The sequence below is a fragment of the Orbicella faveolata genome, unplaced genomic scaffold (genome assembly GCF_042242905.1).
Source record: "Orbicella faveolata isolate gen_17 unplaced genomic scaffold, um_ofav_v1 contig_24, whole genome shotgun sequence".
NCBI classification, from domain to species: Eukaryota; Metazoa; Cnidaria; class Anthozoa; order Scleractinia; family Merulinidae; genus Orbicella; species Orbicella faveolata.
Genome location: NW_028301552.1, coordinates 46,645 through 68,557, shown reverse-complemented (window position 1 = coordinate 68,557; position 21,913 = coordinate 46,645).

Below are 21,913 nucleotides of genomic sequence, written 5' to 3'. Positions count from 1 at the left end.
TTGGGCTATATTTTGTTCCAGAAACTCACAAGTGAGCGTTTAAAAAGTTCTGCTAAGTCCACTTCACTGCAAACCACGACAATGAGGAGTTAGTTTAGAAATCCCGGGACTGGAAAATATCCTCGAAGTTGCGGGAAATCGAGCCGAAGTTGGTGAAAATCACGATGCGCGGAAGGCGTTCTTTGCTATTCTTTCCGTCTTAAAGTGAAGTGGGGCTATATTTCGGCCTAGAAGCTCGACACCGAGCGAGCGCTCCTTTTATCTGTGTCCATTTTAGTAAAAATTAAGGCCATCAGAAGTTAGTTTAGAGTCCCCGGGACTGTAAAATATCAACCAAAATCCGGCAAATCAAGCAAAGTTGCTGAAAATCACGATGTGCGTAAGAGTTTATGGTACTCTTACCGTTTTAAATTAAAGTGGGGCTATATTTCGGCCTAGAAGCTCCACACCTAGCGTCCGCTTCGTTTACCTCTGTCCTTTTCACTTAATAATACGGCAATCAGGAGTTAGTTTAGAGTCCCCGGGACTGAAAAATATCCCCCTAGTCCCCGCAAATCCAGCCAAAGATGCTCAAAAATCACCATTCGCGTAAGGCGGTCTCGGCTACTCTTTTAGTCTTAAAATGAAGTGGGGCTATATTTCGGCCTAGAAGCTCGACACCTAGCTTGCGCTTCTTTAACCTGTGTCCATTTCAGCAAAAATAAAGACATCCGCGTTTAGTTTAGAGTTTCTGGCACTGGAAAATATCCCCCAATTTCCGGAAAATCGAGCCGAAGTTGATCAAAATCACGATGCGCGTAAGGCGGTCTCGGCTACTCTTATAGTCTTGAAGTGAAGTGGGGCTACATTGCTGCCCAAGAGCTTGAAAGTGAGCGTTTAAAAAGTTTTGCTCTGTCTATTTCACTGCAAACGAAGGCCATCAGGAGTTAAATTAGAGTTTCCGGGAGTAGAAAATATCCCCCAACTTCCTGGCAATCGAGCCGAGGTTGGTTAAAATCACCATGCCTGTAAGGCGGTCTCGGCTACTCTTTCAGTCTTAAAGTGAAGTGGGGCAATATTTCGGCCCAGAAGCTCTAAAGTGAGTGTTTAAAAAGGTTTTGCTGTGTCGATTTCACTGCAAACCAAAGCCATCAGGAATTAGTTTAGAGACCCAGGGAGTGGAAAATATCCCCCAAAATTCAGGGAAATTTAGCCGAAGTAGGTCAAAATCACCATGTGCGTAAGGCGGTCTCGGCTAATCTTTCAGTCTTAAAGTGAAGTGGGGCTATATTTCTGCCCAGAAGCTCGAAAGTGACCGTTCAAAAGGTCTTCCTGTGTCAATTTCACTGCAAACAAAGGCGAGCAGAAGTTAGGTTAGAGTCCCAGGGACTGGAAAATACCCTGTAAGTGCGGGAAAATGGGGACAAAGGTTGTCAAAATGAAGATACGCGTAAGGCCGTCTCGGCTATTCGTTCAGTCTTAAAGTGAAGTGAGGCTCTACTTCGGCCCAGAATGTCCAAAGTGAGCGTTCAAAAAAAAATTGCTGTGTCCATTTCACTGCAAACCAAGGCAATCAGGAGATAGTTTAGAGTCCCCGAGACTTGAATATATCCCCTAAGTTCCGGGAAATCGAGCCAAAGTTTGTCAAACTCACGATGCGCGTAAGACGGACTCGGCTACTCTCTCAATCTTAAAGTAGAGTCGGGCTATATTTCGGCCCAGAAGCTCGAAGGTGAGCGTTCAAAATGTTTTCCTCTGTCCATTTCAATACAAACCAAGGCGATCAGGGGTTAGTTTAGAGTCTTCGGGACTGGAAAATACCCCCCAAGCTCCTAGAAATCGATCCGAAGTTGGTCAAAATCACGATGCGCGTAAAGCGATCTCGGCTACTCTTTCAGTCTCAAAGTGAAGTGTGGCTATATTTCGGCAAAGAAGGTCGAAAGTGAGCGTTGAAAAAGTTATGCTGTGCCCAATTCACTGCAAACGAAGGCAATCAGGTGTTAGTTTAGAGTCCGCCGGATTTGAAAATATCCCCCAAGTTCCGGGAAATCGAGCCTAAGCTGCTCAAAATCACGATGCGCGTAAGGCGGTCTCGGCTACTCTTAAAGTCTGAAAGTGAACTGGGGCTATATTTGGGCACAGAAGCTCGAAGGTGAGCGTTCAAAATGTTTGCCTATGTCCATTTCAATGCAAACCAAGGCTATCAGGAGTTAGTTTAGAGTCCCCGGGACTAAAAAAATATCCCCCAAGTTTCGGGAAATCGAGCGAAAGTTGGTCAAAATCACGATGCGCGTAAGGCGCTCTCGCTAACTCTTTCAGTCTTTAAGTGAAGTGGGGCTATATTTGGGCCAAGAAGCTCGAAAGTGAACGTTCAAAAAGTTTTGCTGTGTCCATTTCAATGCGAACCAAGGCCATCAGGAGTTACTTTAGAGTCCGCGGGACTAAAAAATATTCCCCAAGTTCCCGGAAACCGAGCCGAAGTTGGTCAAAATCACGATGCGCGTAAGGCGGGCTCGGCTACTCTTTTAGTCTTGAAGTGAAGTGTGGCTACATTGCTGCCCAAGAGCTTGAAAGTGAGCGTTTAAAAAGTTTTGCTCTGTCTATTTCACTGCAAACGAAGGCCATCAGGAGTTAAATTAGAGTTTCCGGGAGTAGAAAATATCCCCCAACTTCCTGGCAATCGAGCCGAGGTTGGTTAAAATCACCATGCCTGTAAGGCGGTCTCGGCTACTCTTTCAGTCTTAAAGTGAAGTGGGGCAATATTTCGGCCCAGAAGCTCTAAAGTGAGTGTTTAAAAAGGTTTTGCTGTGTCGATTTCACTGCAAATCAAAGCCATCAGGAATTAGTTTAGAGACCCAGGGAGTGGAAAATATCCCCCAAAATTCAGGGAAATTTAGCCGAAGTAGGTCAAAATCACCATGTGCGTAAGGCGGTCTCGGCTAATCTTTCAGTCTTAAAGTGAAGTGGGGCTATATTTCTGCCCAGAAGCTCGAAAGTGACCGTTCAAAAGGTCTTCCTGTGTCAATTTCACTGCAAACAAAGGCGAGCAGAAGTTAGGTTAGAGTCCCAGGGACTGGAAAATACCCTGTAAGTGCGGGAAAATGGGGACAAAGGTTGTCAAAATGAAGATACGCGTAAGGCCGTCTCGGCTATTCGTTCAGTCTTAAAGTGAAGTGAGGCTCTACTTCGGCCCAGAATGTCCAAAGTGAGCGTTCAAAAAAAAATTGCTGTGTCCATTTCACTGCAAACCAAGGCAATCAGGAGATAGTTTAGAGTCCCCGAGACTTGAATATATCCCCTAAGTTCCGGGAAATCGAGCCAAAGTTTGTCAAACTCACGATGCGCGTAAGACGGACTCGGCTACTCTCTCAATCTTAAAGTAGAGTCGGGCTATATTTCGGCCCAGAAGCTCGAAGGTGAGCGTTCAAAATGTTTTCCTCTGTCCATTTCAATACAAACCAAGGCGATCAGGGGTTAGTTTAGAGTCTTCGGGACTGGAAAATACCCCCCAAGCTCCTAGAAATCGATCCGAAGTTGGTCAAAATCACGATGCGCGTAAAGCGATCTCGGCTACTCTTTCAGTCTCAAAGTGAAGTGTGGCTATATTTCGGCAAAGAAGGTCGAAAGTGAGCGTTGAAAAAGTTATGCTGTGCCCAATTCACTGCAAACGAAGGCAATCAGGTGTTAGTTTAGAGTCCGCCGGATTTGAAAATATCCCCCAAGTTCCGGGAAATCGAGCCTAAGCTGCTCAAAATCACGATGCGCGTAAGGCGGTCTCGGCTACTCTTAAAGTCTGAAAGTGAACTGGGGCTATATTTGGGCACAGAAGCTCGAAGGTGAGCGTTCAAAATGTTTGCCTATGTCCATTTCAATGCAAACCAAGGCTATCAGGAGTTAGTTTAGAGTCCCCGGGACTAAAAAAATATCCCCCAAGTTTCGGGAAATCGAGCGAAAGTTGGTCAAAATCACGATGCGCGTAAGGCGCTCTCGCTTACTCTTTCAGTCTTTAAGTGAAGTGGGGCTATATTTGGGCCAAGAAGCTCGAAAGTGAACGTTCAAAAAGTTTTGCTGTGTCCATTTCAATGCGAACCAAGGCCATCAAGAGTTACTTTAGAGTCCGCGGGACTAAAAAATATTCCCCAAGTTCCCGGAAACCGAGCCGAAGTTGGTCAAAATCACGATGCGCGTAAGGCGGGCTCGGCTACTCTTTTAGTCTTAAAGTAAAGTGGGGCTATATCTCGTCCCAGAAGCTCGAAAATGAGCGTTCAAAAAGCCTCACTTTGTCCAGTTTACTGCAGACCAAGGACGTCGGGGGTCACTTTAGAGTCCCCGGGAATGGAAAATATCCCCCAAGTTCCGGGAAATTTAGCCGAAGTTGGTCAAAATCATGACGCGCGTACGCGGTCTCGGCTACTGTTTCAGTCTTAAAGTGAAGTGGGGCAATATTTCGGCCCAGAAGCTCGAAACTGAGTGTTTAAAAAGTTTTGCTGTGTCAATTTCACTGCAAAGCGAGGCCATCAGAAGTTAGTATAGAGCCCCAGGCAGTGAAAAATATCCCCCAAATTCCGGGAAATTTAGCCTAAGTTTGTCAAAATCACGTGAGCGTAAGACGTTCTTGGGTAATCTTTCAGTCTTAAAGTGAAGTGGGGCTATATTTCGCCCCAGAAGCTCGAAAGTGAGCGTTCAAAAAGTTTTTCCTTGTCAAGTTCACCTCAAACCAAGGTGATCAGGAGTTAGTTCAGGGTCCCCAGGACTGGAAAATATCCCCTAAGTTCTGGGATATCGATCCGTGGGTGGTCAAAATCACGATTCGCGAAACGCGGGTCGGCTATTGTTGCCGTCTTAAAGTGAAGTGGGGCTATATTTCAGCCCAGAAGCTCGAAAGTGACCGTTTAAAAAGTTACGCTTCATGCATTTAACTGCAAAAAAAGGCCATCAGGAGTTATTTTAAAGTCCCCCGGACTGGAAAATATCCCCCATGTTCCGGGAAATCGAGCTGAACTTGGTCAAAATCACGATGTCTGTAAGGCGGTCTCGGCTATTCTTTCAGTCTCCAAGTGAAGTGGGCGTATATTTTGGCGCAGAAGCTCCAAGATGCGCGTTCAAAAAGTTTTGCTGTGTCCATTTCATTGCAAACCAAGGCAATCAGGAATTAGTTTAGAGTCCACAGAACTGGAAAATATTCCCTAAGTTGCAGCCAATCGAGCCGAGGTTGGTCAAAATCACGATGCGCGCAAGGCGGACTAGGCTCATCTTTCACTCCTCAAGTGAAGTGGGGCTATATTTCGGCAGAGAAGCTCGAAACTCTGCTTTCAAAAACTTTTGCTCTTCCAATTTCACTGCAAAACAAGGTCATCAGGACTTAGTTTAAAGTCCCCGAGACTAGAAAATATCCCCGAAATCTCGGGAAATCAAGCCGAAGATGGTCAAAATCACGATGCGCGTAAAGCGGTCTCGGCAACTCTTTAAGTCTTAAAGTGAAGTGGGGTTATATTTGGGCCCAGAAGGTCCAAAGTGAGCGTTCAAAAAGTTTTGCTGTGTCCATTTCACTGCAAAGCAAGGCCATCAGGAGTTAGTTTAGAGTCCCCGGGACTGGAAAATATCCCCCAAGTTCCGGAAAATCAAGCCAAAGTTGGTGAAAATCACGATGCGCGTAAGACGGTCTCGGCTACTCTTTCAGGCTTAAAGTGAAGTGGGGCTATATTCGGCTCAGAAGCTTGAAGGTGAGCGTTTAAAATGTTTTGCTCTGTCCATTTCAATGCAAACCAAGGCGATCGGGAGTTAGTTTACAGTCCCTGGGACTGAGAAATATCCCACAAGTTCCGGCAAATTGAGCCAAAGTTGCTCAAAATCACGATGCGCGTAAGGCCGTTTCGTCTATTTTTTCAGTCTTAAAATGAAGTGGGGCTATATTTCAACCTAGAAGCTCGGCACCGAGCGTGCGCTAATTTAATCTGTGTCGATTTCACTTAAAACTAAGGCAATCAGGAGTTAGTTTAGAGCTCCCAAAGCTGGAAACTATCCCCCAAGTTCCGGGAAATCCAGCCATAGAGGCTCAAAATCACGATGCGCGTAAGGCGGTCTCGTCTACTCTTTCAGCCTTAAAATGAAATGGGCTATATTTCGGCCCAAAGGCTCCAAAGTGAGCGTTCAAAACGTTTTCCTGTGTCCATTTCACTGCAAACCAAGGCCAAGAGGAAATACGTTAGAGTCCCCGGGACTGTAAAATATCCCGCAAGTTGCGATAAATCAAGCGGAAGTTGGTCAAAATCACGTTGCGCGCAAGGCGGTCTCGGCTACTCTTTCAGTTTTAAAGTGAAGTGGGGCTATATTTCGACCCAGCAGCTCGAAAGTGAGCGTTCAAAAAGTTTTCCTGTGTCCATTGCTCGGCCATCCAAGGCAATCAGGAGTTAGTTCAGAGTCCCCGGGACTGGAAAATATCCCCCAGTTCCGGGAAATGGAGCCGAACCTGGTCAAAATCACGATGCGCTTAAGACGGTCTCGGCTACTCTTTAAGTCTTAAAGTGAAGTGGGGCTATGTGTTGGCCCACAAGCTTTAAAGCGAGCGTTGAAAAAGTTTAGCCGTTTCCATTTTACTGCAAACCAAGGCAATCAGGAGTTAGTTTAAAGTTCTCGGCTCTGGAAAATATCTCCCAAATTCCGGGAAATCGAGGCGTAGTTTGTCAAAATCACGATTCGCATGAGGCGGTCTCGGCTACTCCTTCAGTCTTAAAGTGAAATGTGGCTATATTTTGGCCCAGAAGCTCGCACCAGAGCGTTAAAAAAGTTTTCCTGTGTCCATTTCACTGCAAAGCAAGGCCATCAGGAGTTAGTTTAGAGTCCCCGGGACTGGAAAATATCCCCCAAGTTTCCGAAAATCGAGCTTAAGTTAGTCAAAATTACGATGCGCGTAAGGCCGCCTCGGCTACTCGTTCAATCTTAAAATGAAGTGGGGCTAAGCTTTCGGGCTCAGAAGCTGGAAAGTCAGCGTTCAAAAAGTTTTGCTGTTTCCATTTCACTCCAAACCAAGACAAGCAGGAGTTAGTTTAGAGTCCCCGCGACTGGAAAATATCCCCCAAGTTCCGGGAAATCAACCCGAAGTTTGTCAAAATCACCATGCGCGTAAGACGGTCTCGGCTACCCTTTTAGTGTTAAAGTAAAGTGGGGCTATATTTTGGCTCAGAAGCTCGAAATTGAGCGTTCAAAAAGTTTTGCTGTGTCCATTTTACTCCAAGCCAAGGCCATCAGGAATTAGTTTAGAGTCCTCAGAACTGGAATAGATCCCCTAAGTTCCGCCAAATCGGGCCGAAGTTGCTAAAAATCAGGATGCGCGTAAGTCGGTCTCGGCTACTCTTTGAGTCTTCAAGTGAAGTGGGGCTCTATTTCGGTCCAGAACCTCGAAAGTGTGCGTTGAAAAACTTGTGCTGTGTAAATTTCACTGCAAATCATAGCCATCAGGAGTTAGTTTAGAGTCCCCGGGACTGGAAAATATTCCCCAAGCTCCGGGAAATCGAGCAGAAGTTAATCAAAATCACGCTGCGCGTAACGCGGTCTCGTCTACTGTTTCAGTCTTAAAGTGAAGTATGGCTGTATTTCGGCCGAGAAGCTCGACACCGAGCGTGCGCTCCTTTTGCCTTTGTACATATCACTGAAAAGTAAGTTCATCGTGGGTTAGCACAGAGTCCTCGGGACTGGAAAATATTCCCCGAATTCCGGCAAATCGAGCCAAAGATGCTCAAAATCAAGATGCGAGTAAGGCGGTCTCGGCTACTCTTTCACTCTGAAAATGAAGAGGGGACATATTTCGGTTCTACAAGCTTAACACCGAGCGTGCGCTCCTTTTGCCTGTGTCCTTTTCACTAAGAACTAAGTCCATCAGGAGATAGTTTAGAGTCCTTGAGACTGGAAACTATCCTCCAAGTTTCGGCAAATTGGGCCATAGTTTCTTTAAATTACGATAAGCGTACGGCAGTTTCGTTTACTCTTTCAGTCTTAAAATGAAGTGGGGCTTTATTTCGACCTAGAAGCTCGACAGGGAGCGTGCGCTCCTGTTACCTGTGACCATTTTACTGAAAACTAAGGTTATCAGGAGTTAGCTTAGAGTCCCCGGGACTGGAAAATATCCCCCAAGTTTTGGCAGATCGAGCCATAGTGGCTAAAAATTTGGATGCGCTTAAGGCGGTTTCGTCTACCCTTTCCGTCTTAAAATAAAGTGGGGCTAGATTTTGGCCTACAACCTGGAAACCTAGCGTGCGCTCCTTTTACCTGTGTCCATTTCACTCAAAACCAAGGCAATCAGGAGTTAGTTTAGAGCTTGCGGGACTGGAAAATATCCCCCAAACCCCGAGAAATCAAGCCGAAGTTGGACAAATTTACCATGCGCGTAAGGCGGTCTCGGCTACTCTTTCAGTGTCAAAGTGAAGTGGGGCTATATTTCGGCCCAGAAGCTCGAAAGTGAAGGTTCAAAAAGTTTGGCTGTGTCCATTTCACTGAAAACCAAGGCCATCAGGAATTAGTTTAGAGTTTCCGGGACTGGGAATTATTTCCCAAGTTCCGGGAAATCGAGCCGAAGTAACCCAAAATCACGATGCGCGTAAGGCAATCTCAGCTACTCTTTCAGTCTTAAAGTGAAGTAGGGCTATGCTTCGGCCCAGAAGCTCGAAAGTGAGCGTTCAAAATGTTATCCTGTGTCCATTTCACTGCAAACCAAAGCCATCAGGAGTTAGTTTAGAGTCCCCGGAACTGGAAAATATCCCCAAGTTCCGCGAAATGGAGACGGAGTTGGTCAAAATCACGATGCGCGTAAGGCGGTCTCGGCTACTCTTTCAGTCTTAAGGTGAAGTAGGGCTATATTTCGGTCCAGAAGCTCGAAAGTGAGCGTTCAAAAAGTTTTGCTCTCACAATTTAACAGAAAACCAAGGTCATCCTGAGTTAGTTTAGAGTCCCCGGGACTGAAAAATATCCCTTAAGTTCCGGAAACTCGAGCCGAAGTTGCTCAAAATCACGATGCGGCTAAGGCGGTCTCGGCTACACTTTCAGTTTTAAAGTGAAGTGGGGCTATATTTCTCCGCAGAATTTCGAAAGTATGCGTTCAAAAAAATTGGCTGTGTCCATTTCACTGCAAACCAAGGCCATCAGGAATTACTTTAGGGTCCTTGGGAGTGGAATATATCCCCGAAGTTTCGGGAAGTCTAGCCGAAGTTGGTCAAAACCACGATGCGCGTAAGACGGTCTCGGCTACTCTTTCAGTCTTAAAGTGAAGTGGGGCTATATTTCGGCTCAGAAGCTCGAAAGGGAGCGTTCAAAAAGGTTTGCTCTCTCCATTTCAATGCAAACCAAGGCAATCAGGAGTTACTTTAGAGTCCCCGGTACCGGAAAATATCCCCCATTTCCCGGGAAATCGAGCCAAGGTTGGTCACAATGACGATAACCGTAAGGCGGTCTCGGCTACTCTTTCATTCTTAAAGTGAACTAGGGCAATATTTCCGCCCAGAAGCTTGAAAGTGAGCGTTCAGAAAGTTTTGCTGTGTCCATTTTACTGCAGACCAAGGACGTTGGGGGCCAGTTCAGAGTCCCCGGGAATGGAAAATATCCCCCAAGTTCCGGGAAATTTAGCCAAAGCTGGTCAAAATCACGACGCGCGTACGGCGGTCTCGGCTACTCTTTCAGGCTTAAAGTGAAGTGCGAACACATTTCGGCCCAGAAGCTCAAAAGTGAGCGTTCAAAAAGTTTTCATGTGTCAATTTCACTTCGAACCAAAGCCATCAAGAGTTAGTTTAGAGTCCCAGGGACTGGAAAATATCCCGTAAGTGCCGAAAAATCGAGACAAAGTTTGGCAAAATAAATAAGCGCGTAAGGCCGTCTCGGCTACTCTTTTAGTGTTAAAATAAAGTGGGGCTCTATTTCGGCCCAGAAGCTCCAAAGTAAGGGTTCAAAAAAATTTGCTGTGTCCATTTCACTGGAAACCAAGGCCATCAGGAGTTAGTTTAGAGTCCCCCGCACTGGAAAATATCCCCCAAGTTCCGGGAAATCGAGCTGAACTTGGTCAAAATCACGATGCGCGTAAGGCGGTCTCGGCTACTATTTCAGGGTTAAAGTGAAGTGGGCTTCTATTTAAGCCCACAAGCTAGAAGGTGAGTGTTAAAAAAGTTGTGCTCGGTCCATTTCTCCGAAAACCAAGGCCATAAGGAGTTAATTTAGAGCTCGCGGGACTCGAATATATCCGCCAAGCTCCGGGAAATCGAACCGAAGTTGGTCAAGGCCACGATTCGCGCAAGACCGTTTCGGCTACTCTTTCAGTCTTAAAGTAAAGTGGGCTATATTTCGGGCGAGATGCTCGAAAGTGAGCGTTCAAAAAGTTTCGCTGTGTCCATTTCAATCCAAACCAAGACGATCAGGAGTTAGTTTAGAGTCTCCGGGACTGGAAAATATCCCCCAAATTCCGGGAAATCGAGCCGAAGCTGGTCAAAATCACGATGCGCGCTAGGCGTTCTCAGCTATTCTTTCAGTCTTAAAGTGAAGTGAGGCTATATTTTAGGCAAGAAGCTCGAAGATAAGCGTTCAAAAAGTTCTGCTGTGTCCATTTCAGTGCAAAACAAAGCCATCAGGAATTAGTTTAGAGACCCAGGGAGTGGAATATATCCCCCAAATTCCGGGAAACTTAGCCGAAGTTGGTCAAAATCACGATGTGCGTAAGGCGGTCTCGGCTCATCTTTCAGTCTTAAAGTGAAGTGGGGCTATATTTCTGCCCAGAAGCTCGAAAGTGCCCTACTTAAATTTAAGACTGAAAGAATAGCCGAGAGCCCGTTACGCGCATGGTGATTTTGATCAACTTCGGCGCGATTTCCTGGAACTTGGAGAATATTTTCCAGTCCCGGGGACTCTAAACTAACTCCTGACGGCCTTGGTTTCCAGTGAAAGGGACAGAGCAAAACTTTTTGAACGCGCACTTTCGAGCTTCTTGGCCGAACTATAGCCCAACTTCACTTTAAGACTGAAAGACTAACCGAGAGCGCCTTACGCGCATCGTGACTTTGACCAACTTCGGCTCGATCTGGCGGAACTTGGGAAATATTTTCTAGTCCCAAGGGCTCTAAACTAACTCCTGATGGCCTTGCTTTGCAGTGAAATGGAGACAGCAAAACTGTTTGAACGCTCACTTTCGAGCTTGTGGGCCGAAATACAGCCACACTTCACTTTAAGACTGAAAGAGTAGCCGGGACGGCCTTGCGCGCATCGTGATTTTGACCAACATGGGCTCGATTTCCCGGAACTGGGGGGATATTTTCTAGTTCCGCGTACTCTAAATTAACGCCTGATGGCCTTGGTTTGCAGTGAAATGGAGACAGCAAAACTTTTTGAACGCTCACTTTCGAGCTTGTGGGCCGAAATACAGCCACACTTCACTTTAAGACTGAAACAGTAGCCGAGACCGCCTTACGCGCATCGTGATTTTGATCAACTTCTCCTCGATTTCCCGGAACTTGGGGAATATTTTCCAGTCCCGGGGACTCTAAACTAACTCCTGATGGCCATGGTTTGCAGTGAAATTTACACAGCACAAGTTTTGAACGCACACTTTCGAGGTTCTGGACCGAAATAGAGCCCCACTTCACTTGAAGACTCAAAGAGTAGCCGAGACCGACTTACGCGCATCCTAGTTTTTGAGCAACTTCGGCTCGATTTGGTGGAACTTAGGGGGTATATTCCAGTTCTGAGGATTCTAAACTAACTCCTGATGGCCTTGGTTTGCAGTAAAATGGACACAGCAAAACTTTTTGAACGCTCAATTTCGAGCTTCTGGGCCAAAATATAGCCCCACTTTACTTTAACACTAAAAGGGTAGCCGAGACCGCCTTACGCGCATGGTGATTTTGACAAACTTCGGGTTGATTTCCCGGAACTTGGGGGATATTTTCCAGTCGCGGGGACTCTAAACTAACTCCTGCTTGTCTTGGTTTGGAGTGAAATGGAAACAGCAAAACTTTTTGAACGCTGACTTCCCAGCTTCTGGGCCCAAAAGTTTAGCCCCACTTGATTTTAAGATTGAAAGAGTAGCCGAGGGCGCCTTACGGGCATCGTAATTTTGACTAACTTAAGCTCGATTTTCGGAAACTTGGGGGATATTTTCCAGTCCCGGGGACTCTAAACTAACTCCTGCTTGTCTTGGTTTGGAATGAAATGGAAACAGCGAAAGTTTTTGAACGCTGACTTTCCAGCTTCTGGGCCCAAAAGTTTAGCCCCACTTCACTTTAAGACTGAAAGAGTAGCCGAGACCGCGTGATTCGAATCGTAATTTTGACAAACTACGCCTCGATTTCCCGGAACTTGGGGGATATTTTCCAGACCCGGGAACTTTAAGCTAACTCCTGATTGCCTTGGTTTGCAGTAAAATGGAAAAGGCAAAACTTTTTCAACACTCACTTTAAAGCTTCTGGGCCAACACATAGCCCCACTTCACTTTAAGACTTAAAGAGTAGCCGAGACCGTCTTAAGCGCATCCTGATTTTGACCAAGTTCGGCTCTATTTCCCGGAACTGGGAGGATATTTTCCAGTCCCGGGGACTCTAAACTAAATCCTGATTGCCTTGGTTGGCCGAGCAATGGACACAGGAAAATCTTTTGAACGCTCACTTTCGAGCTGCTTGGTCGAAATATAGCCTCACTTCCCTTTAAGACTGAAAGAGTAGCCGAGATCGCCTTACACGCAACGTGATTTTGACAACCTTCCGCTTGATTTCCCGGAATTTGGGGGATATTTTACAGTCCCGTGGACTCTAACGTATTTCCTCTTGGCCTTGGTTTGCAGTGAAATGGACACAGGAAAACTTTTTGAACGCTTACTTTCGAGCCTTTGGGCCGAAATATAGCCCATTTCATTTTAAGGCTGAAAGAGTAGACGAGACCGCCTTACGCGCATCGTGATTTTGAGCCTCTATGGCTGGATTTCCCGGAACTTGGGGGATAGTTTCCAGCTTTGGGAGCTCTAAACTAACTCCTGATTGCCTTAGTTTCCAGTAAAATCGACACAGATTAAATTAGCGCACGCTCGGTGCCGAGCTTCTAGGTCGAAATATAGCCCCACTTCATTTTAAGACTGAAAAAATAGACGAAACGGCCTTACGCGCATCGTGATTTTGAGCAACTTTGGCTCAATTTGCCGGAACTTGTGGGATATTTTTCAGTCCCAGGGACTGTAAACTAACTCCCGATCGCCTTGGTTTGCATTGAAATGGACAGAGCAAAACATTTTAAACGCTCACCTTCAAGCTTCTGAGCCGAATATAGCCCCACTTCACTTTAAGCCTGAAAGAGTAGCCGAGACCGTCTTACGCGCATCGTGATTTTCACCAACTTTGGCTTGATTTTCCGGAACTTGGGGGATATTTTCCAGTCCCGGGGACTCTAAACTAACTCCTGATGGCCTTGCTTTGCAGTGAAATGGACACAGCAAAACTTTTTGAACGCTCACTTTGGACCTTCTGGGCCGAAGTATAGCCCCACTTCACTTGAAGACTGAAAAAATAGCCGAGACCGCCTTACGCGCATCGTGATTTTTACCAACCTCGGCTCGATTGGCCGGAACTTAGGGAATATTTTCCAGTTCTGTGGACTCTAAACTAATTCCTGATGGCCTTGGTTTGCAATGAAATGGACACAGCAAAACTTTTTGAACGCTCATCTTCGAGCTTCTGCGCCAAAATATAGCCCCACTTCACTTGAAGACTGAAAGAATAGCCGAGACCGCCTTACAGACATCGTGATTTTGACCAAGTTCAGCTCGATTTCCCGGAACTTGGCGGATATTTTCCAGTCCGGGGGACTTTAAAATAACTCCTGATGGCCTTTTTTGCAGTTAAATGCACGAAGCGTAACTGTTTAAACGGTCACTTTCGAGCTTCTGGGCTGAAATATAGCCCCACTTCACTTTAAGACTGCAACAATAGCCGACCCGCGTTTCGCGAATCGTGATTTTGACCAACTTCGGATCGATATCCCGGAACTTGGGGGATATTTTTCAGTCTTGGGGACCCTAAACTAACTCCTGATCACCTTGGTTTGAAGTGAACTTGACAAGGGAAAACTTTTTGAACGCTCACTTTCGAGCTTCTGTGGCGAAATATAGCCCCACTTCACTTTAAGACTGAAAGATAAGCCAAGACCGTCTTACGCCCATGGTTTTTGACAAACTTAGGCTAAATTTCGTGGAAGTAGGGGGATATTTTCCACTCCCTGGATCTCTATACTAACTCCTGATGGCCTTGGTTAGCAGTGAAATTGACACAGCAAAACTTTTTGAACACTCAGTTTCGAGCTTCTGGGCCGAAATATTGCCCCACTTTACTTTAAGACTAAAAGAGTAGCCGAGACCGCCTTACGCGCATCGTGATTTTGACCAACTTCGGCTCGGTTTCCCGGAACTTGGGGAATATTTTTTAGTCTCGTGGACTCTAAAGTAACTCCTGATGGCCTTGGTTCGCATTGAAATGGACACAGCAAAACTTTTTGAACGTTCACTTTCGAGCTTCTTCGCCAAAATATAGCCCCACCTCACTTAAAGACTGAAAGAGTAAGCGAGAGCGCCTTACGCGCATCGTGATTTTGACCAACTTCGGATCGATATCCCGGAACTTGCGGGATATTTTCCAGTCCCGGGGACTCTAAACTAACTCCTGATGGCCTTGCTTTGCATTGAAACTGACAGAGCAAAACGTTGTGAAGACTCACCTTCGAACTTTCTGGCCGAAATATTGCCCCACTTCACTTTAAGACTGAAAGAGTAGCCGAGACCGTCTTACGCGCATCGTGGTTTTGACCAACTTCGGCTAGATTTCCCGAAACTTCGGGGATATTTTTCAGTCCCGGGGACTCTAAAGTCACTCACGATGGCCTTGGTTTTCAGTTAAATTGAGAGAGCAAAACGTTTTGAACGCGCACTTTCGAGCTTCTGGACCGAAATATAGCCCTACTTCACTTTAAGACTGAAAGAGTAGCCGAGACCGCCTTACGCGCATCGTGATTTTGACCAACTTCGTCTCGATTTCGCGGAACTTGGGGGATATTTTGCAGTTCCGGGGACTCTAAACTGACCCCCGACGTCTTTGGTGTGCAGTAAATTGGACACAGCAAGGCTTTTTGAACGCTCATTTTCGAGCTTCTGGGACGAGATATAGCCCCACTTTACTTTAAGACTAAAAGAGTAGCCGAGCCCGCCTTACGCGCATCGTGATTTTGACCAACTTCGGCTCGGTTTCCCGGAACTTGGGGAATATTTTTTAGTCTCGTGGACTCTAAAGTAACTCCTGATGGCCTTGGTTCGCATTGAAATGGACACAGCAAAACTTTTTGAACGTTCACTTTCGAGCTTCTTCGCCAAAATATAGCCCCACCTCACTTAAAGACTGAAAGAGTAAGCGAGAGCGCCTTACGCGCATCGTGATTTTGACCAACTTCGGATCGATATCCCGGAACTTGCGGGATATTTTCCAGTCCCGGGGACTCTAAACTAACTCCTGATGGCCTTGCTTTGCATTGAAACTGACAGAGCAAAACGTTGTGAAGACTCACCTTCGAACTTTCTGGCCGAAATATTGCCCCACTTCACTTTAAGACTGAAAGAGTAGCCGAGACCGTCTTACCCGCATCGTGGTTTTGACCAACTTCGGCTAGATTTCCCGAAACTACGGGGATATTTTTCAGTCCCGGGGACTCTAAAGTCACTCACGATGGCCTTGGTTTTCAGTTAAATTGAGAGAGCAAAACGTTTTGAACGCGCACTTTCGAGCTTCTGGACCGAAATATAGCCCTACTTCACTTTAAGACTGAAAGAGTAGCCGAGACCGCCTTACGCGCATCGTGATTTTGACCAACTTCGTCTCGATTTCGCGGAACTTGGGGGATATTTTGCAGTTCCGGGGACTCTAAACTAAGTTCTGATGGCTGTGGTTTTCAGTGAAATGGACACAGGATAACTTTTTGAACGCTCACTTTCGAGCTTCTGGGCCGAATTATAGCCCTACTTCACTTTAAGACTGAAAGAGTAGCTGAGATTGCCTTACGCGCATCGTGATTTTGGGTGACTTTGGCTCGATTTCCCGGAACTTGGGAAATAATTCCCAGTCCCGGAAACTCTAAACTAATTCCTGATGGCCTTGGTTTTCAGTGAAATGGACACAGCCAAACTTTTTGAACCTTCACTTTCGAGCTTCTGGGCCGAAATATAGCCCCACTTCACTTTGACACTGAAAGAGTAGCCGAGACCGCCTTACGCGCATGGTAAATTTGTCCAACTTCGGCTTGATTTCTCGGGGTTTGGGGGATATTTTCCAGTCCCGCAAGCTCTAAACTCACTCCTGATTGCCTTGGTTTTTAGTGAAATGGACACAGGTAAAAGGAGCGCACGCTAGGTTTCCAGGTTGTAGGCCAAAATCTAGCCCCACTTTATTTTAAGACGGAAAGGGTAGACGAAACCGCCTTAAGCGCATCCAAATTTTTAGCCACTATGGCTCGATCTGCCAAAACTTGGGGGATATTTTCCAGTCCCGGGGACTCTAAGCTAACTCCTGATAACCTTAGTTTTCAGTAAAATGGTGACAGGTAACAGGAGCGCACGCTCCCTGTCGAGCTTCTAGGTCGAAATAAAGCCCCACTTCATTTTAAGACTGAAAGAGTAAACGAAACTGCCGTACGCTTATCGTAATTTTAAGAAACTATGGCTCAATTTGCCGAAACTTGGAGGATAGTTTCCAGTCTCGAGGACTCTAAACTATCTCCTGATGGACTTAGTTCTTAGTGAAAAGGAGACAGGCAAAAGGAGTGCACGCTCGGCGTCAAGCTTGTAGAACCGAAATATAGCCATACATCATTTTCAGAGTGAAAGAGTAGCCGAGACCGCCTTACTCCCATCTTGATTTTGAGCATCTTTGGCTCGATTTGCCGGAATTCGAGGAATATTTTCCAGTCCCGAGGACTCTGTGCTAACTCATGATGAACTTAGTTTTCAGTGATATGTACAAAGGCAAACGGAACGCACGCTCGGTGTCGAGCTTCTCGGCTCAAATACAGCCACACTTCACTTTAAGACTGAAAGAGTAGCCGAGACCGCCTTAGGCGTATCGTGATTTTGAGCAACTTTGGCTCGATCTCCCAGAATTTGATACATATTTTCCAGTCCCGCGGACTCTAAAGTAACTCCTGATGGCCTTGCTCTGGAGTGAAATGGACACAGCACAACTTTTTGAAAGTTGACATTCGAGCTTCTGGAGCGAAAATTGCCCCAGCTCACTTTAAGAATGAAAGAGTAGCCGAGACCGCCTTACGCGCATCGTGATTTTGAGCAACTTTGGCTAGATCTGCCAGAATTTGGGAAATATTTTCCAGTCCCAAGGACTCTAAACTAACTCCTGATGGCCTAAGATGTCAGTGAAATGGACACAGGTAAAATTAGCCCACGTCCGGTCTCGACCTTCTAAGTCGAAATATAGCCCCCCTTAATTTTAAGACTGAAAGAGTAGCCGAGACCGCCTTACGCGCATCGTGATTTTGGGCCACTTTTGCTCTATTTCCCGGGGAAATTTAAAGAAATTTAAAGTCCCGGGGACGCTAAACTAACTCCCGATGACCTTGGTTTGCAGTTTAATGAACACAGCAAAACATTCTGAACGCTCACCTTCGAGCTTCAGTGCCGCAATATAGCCCTACTTAAATTTAAGACTGAAAGAATAACCGAGAGCCCGTTACGCGCATCGTAATTTTCATCAACTTCGGCGCCATTTCCTGGAACTTGGAGAATATTTTCCAGTTCCGGGGACTCTAAACTAACTCCTGATTGCCTTGGTTTGCAGTCAAATGGACACAGCAAAACTTTTTGAACGCTCACTTTCGAGCTTGTGGGCCTAAATATAGCCACACTTCACTTTAAGACTGAAATAGTAGCCGAGACCGCGTTACGCGCATCGTGATTTTGAGCAACTTCTGCTCGCTTTGCTGGAACTTGGGGAATATTTTCCAGTCCCGGGGACTCTAAACTAACTGCTGATGGCCATGGTTTGCAGTGAAATTCACACAGCACAAGTTTTTGAACGAACACTTTCGAGCTTTTAGGCCAAAATATAGTCCCACATCACTTACGACTTAAAGAGTAGCCGAGACCGGCGTGCGCGCATCGTGATTTTGACCAACTTCGGGTCGATATTCCGGAACTTGGGGGATATTTTTCAGTCCCAGGGACTCTAACCTAACTCTTGATAGCCTTGGTTTGCAGTGAAATGGAGACAGCAAAACTTTTTGAACGCTCACCTTCAAGCTTCTGGGCCGAAATATAGCCCACTTTACTTTAATACTGAAAAAGTAGCCGAGACCGCCTTACGCGCATGGTCATTTTGACAAACTTCGGGTGGATTTCCCGGAGCTTGGGGGATATTTTCCAGTCCCTTGGACGCTAAACTAGGTGCCGATGGCCTTGTTTTGCAGTGAAATGGACACAGCAAAACTTTTTGAACGCTCACTTTCGAGGTTGTGGGCCGAAATATAGCCATACTTCACTTTAAGACTGAAACAGTAGCCGAGACGACGTTTCGCGCATCGTGATTTTGATCAACTTCGGCTCGATTTCCCGGAACTTGCGAAATATTTTCCAGTCCCGGGGACTCTAAACTAACTCGTGCTGGTCTTGGTTTGCAGTGAAACGGAAACAGAAAAAGTTTTTGAACGCATACTTTCGAGCTTCTGGACCGAAATAGAACCCCACTTCACTTGAAGACTGAAAGAGTAGCCGAGACCGCCTTACGTGCATCGTGATTTTGAGCAACTTCGGCTCGATTTGCCGGAACTAAGGGGATATATTCCAGTTCTGAGGACTCTAAACTAACTCCTGATGGCCTTGGTTTGCAGTAAAATAGACCCAGCAAAAGTTTTTGAACGCTCAATGTCGAGCTTCCTGGCCAAAATATAGCCCCCCCTTACTTTAACACTGAAAAAGTAGCCGAGACCGCCTTACGTGCATCGTGATTTTGACAAACTTCGGGTTGATTTCCCGGAACTTGGGGCATATTTTCCAGTCCCGGGGACTCTCAACTAACTCCTGCTTGTCTTGGTTTGCAGTGAAATTGACACAGCGAAAGTTTTTGAACGCTCACTCTCGAGCTTCCTAGCCGAAATACAGCCCCATTTTACTTTAAGACTGAAAGAGTAGGCGAGACCGTCTTGAGCGAATCGTGATTTTGAGCAATTTCGCGTTTATTTCCCGAAACGTGGGGGATATATTCCAGTCAAAGGGACTCTACAGTCACTCCTGATGGCCTTGGTTTTCAGTGAAATGGACAGAGCACAACTTAGGAGCTTCTGGGCAGAAATATAGCCCCACTTTACTTTAAGACTGAAAGAGTAAATGAGACCGCCTTACGCGCATCGTAATTTTGACGAACTTCCAATGGATTTCCCGGAACTTGGGGGATATTTTGCAGTCCCTTGGACGCTAAACTAAGTCCTGATGGCCTTGTTTTGAAGTCAAATGGACACAACAAAACTTTTTGAACGCTCACTTTCTAGCTTGTGGGCCGAAATATAGCCACACTTGACTTTAGGACTGACACAGTAGCCGAGACCACGTTACGCGCATCATGAATTTGATCAACTTCGGCTGGATTTCCCGGGACTTGGGGGATATTCTGCAGTCCCGGGGACTCTAAACTAACTTCTGATGGCCTTGGTTTGCACTGAAAGTGACAGAGCAAAACTTTTTAAACATTCACTTTCGAGCTTCTGGGCCGAAATATAGCACCACTTCACTTTAAGACTGAAAGAGTAGCCGAGACCACCTAACGCACATCGTGATTTTGACCAACTTCGGCTCGATTTACCGGAACTTGGGGGATATTTTCCAGTCCCTAGGACTCTTAAGTAACCCCTGATGGCCTTGGTTTGCATTGAAATGGATACAGCAAAACTTTTTGAACGCTCACTTTTGAGCTTCTGGGCCGAAATATAGCCCTACTTCACTTTAAGACTGAAAGAGTAGCGCAGACCGTCTTACGCGCATCGTGATTTTGACCACCGTCTTCTCGATTTTCCGAAACTTGGGAAATACATTCCACTCCCGGGGACTCTGAACTAACTACTGATAGCCTTGGTTTGCAGTGAAATAGACACAGTAATTTTTTTTGAGCTTTGAGCTTGTGGGCCGAAATAGAGCCCCACTTCACTTTAAGACTGAAGGAGTAGTCGAGACCGCCTTAAGCGCACCGTGATTTTGACCAACTTCGGCTCGATTTACCGGAACTTGGGGGATATTTTCCAGTCCCTAGGACTCTTAAGTAACCCCTGATGGCCTTGGTTTGCATTGAAATGGATACAGCAAAACTTTTTGAACGCTCACTTTTGAGCTTCTGGGCCGAAATATAGCCCTTCTTCACTTTAAGACTGAAAGAGTAGCCCAGACCGTCTTACGCGCATCGTGATTTTGACCACCGTCTTCTCGATTTTCCGAAACTTGGGAAATACATTCCACTCCCGGGGACTCTGAACTAACTACTGATAGCCTTGGTTTGCAGTGAAATAGACACAGTAATTTTTTTTGAGCTTTGAGCTTGTGGGCCGAAATAGAGCCCCACTTCACTTTAAGACTGAAGGAGTAGTCGAGACCGCCTTAAGCGCACCGTGATTTTGACCAACTTCGGCTCGATTTACCGGAACTTGGGGGATATTTTCCAGTCCCTAGGACTCTTAAGTAACCCCTGATGGCCTTGGTTTGCATTGAAATGGATACAGCAAAACTTTTTGAACGCTCACTTTTGAGCTTCTGGGCCGAAATATAGCCCTTCTTCACTTTAAGACTGAAAGAGTAGCCCAGACCGTCTTACGCGCATCGTGATTTTGACCACCGTCTTCTCGATTTTTCGAAACTTGGGAAATACATTCCACTCCCGGGGACTCTGAACTAACTACTGATAGCCTTGGTTTGCAGTGAAATAGACACAGTAATTTTTTTTGAGCTTTGAGCTTGTGGGCCGAAATAGAGCCCCACTTCACTTTAAGACTGAAGGAGTAGTCGAGACGGCCTTAAGCGCACCGTGATTTTGACCAACTTCGGCTCGATTTGCCGGAACTTGGGGGATATTTTCCAGTCCCGGGGACTCTAAACTAACTCCTGATTGTCTTGGTTTTCAGTGAAATGGACACAGCGAAACTTTTTGAACGCTCACTCTCGAGCTTCTGGACCGAAATATAGCCCCACTTTACTTTAAGACTGAAAGAGTAGCCGAGACCGTCTTGCGCAAATCGTGATTTTGACCAACTTCGGGTCGGTTTCCCGAAACTTGAGGGATATATTCCAATTTCCGCGGGCTCTAAACTAACTCCTAATGGCCTTGGTTTTCAGTGAAATGGAAAAAGGAAAGCTTTTTGAACACTCTCTTTGTAGCTTCTGGGCCGAAATAGAATCCCACTTTACTTTCAGACTGAAATAGTAGCCGAGACCGCCTCACGCGCATCGTGAGTTAGACCAAGTTCAGCTCGATTTCACGCAACTTTTGGGATATTTTCCAGTCCGGAGGACTCTAAACTAACTCCGGATGGCCTTGGTTTTCACTGAAATGCGCACAACATAAATTTTTGAACGCCCACTTTGGAGCTTCTGGGCCGAAATATAGCCCGACTTCACTTTAAGACTGAAAGAGCAGCCGAGATTGCCTTACGCGGATCGTGATTTTAACCATTTTCGGATCGATTACTCGGAACTTGGGAGATATTTTCCAGTCCCGGGGACTCTAAACTAACTCCTGATCGTCTTCCTTTGCATTGAAATGGACAGAGCAAAACTTTTTGAACGCTCACTTTCGAGCTTGTGGGCCGAAATATAGCCACACTTTACTTTAAGACTGAAACAGTAGCCAAGACCGCATTTCGCGCATCGTGATTTTCATCAACTTCGGCTCGC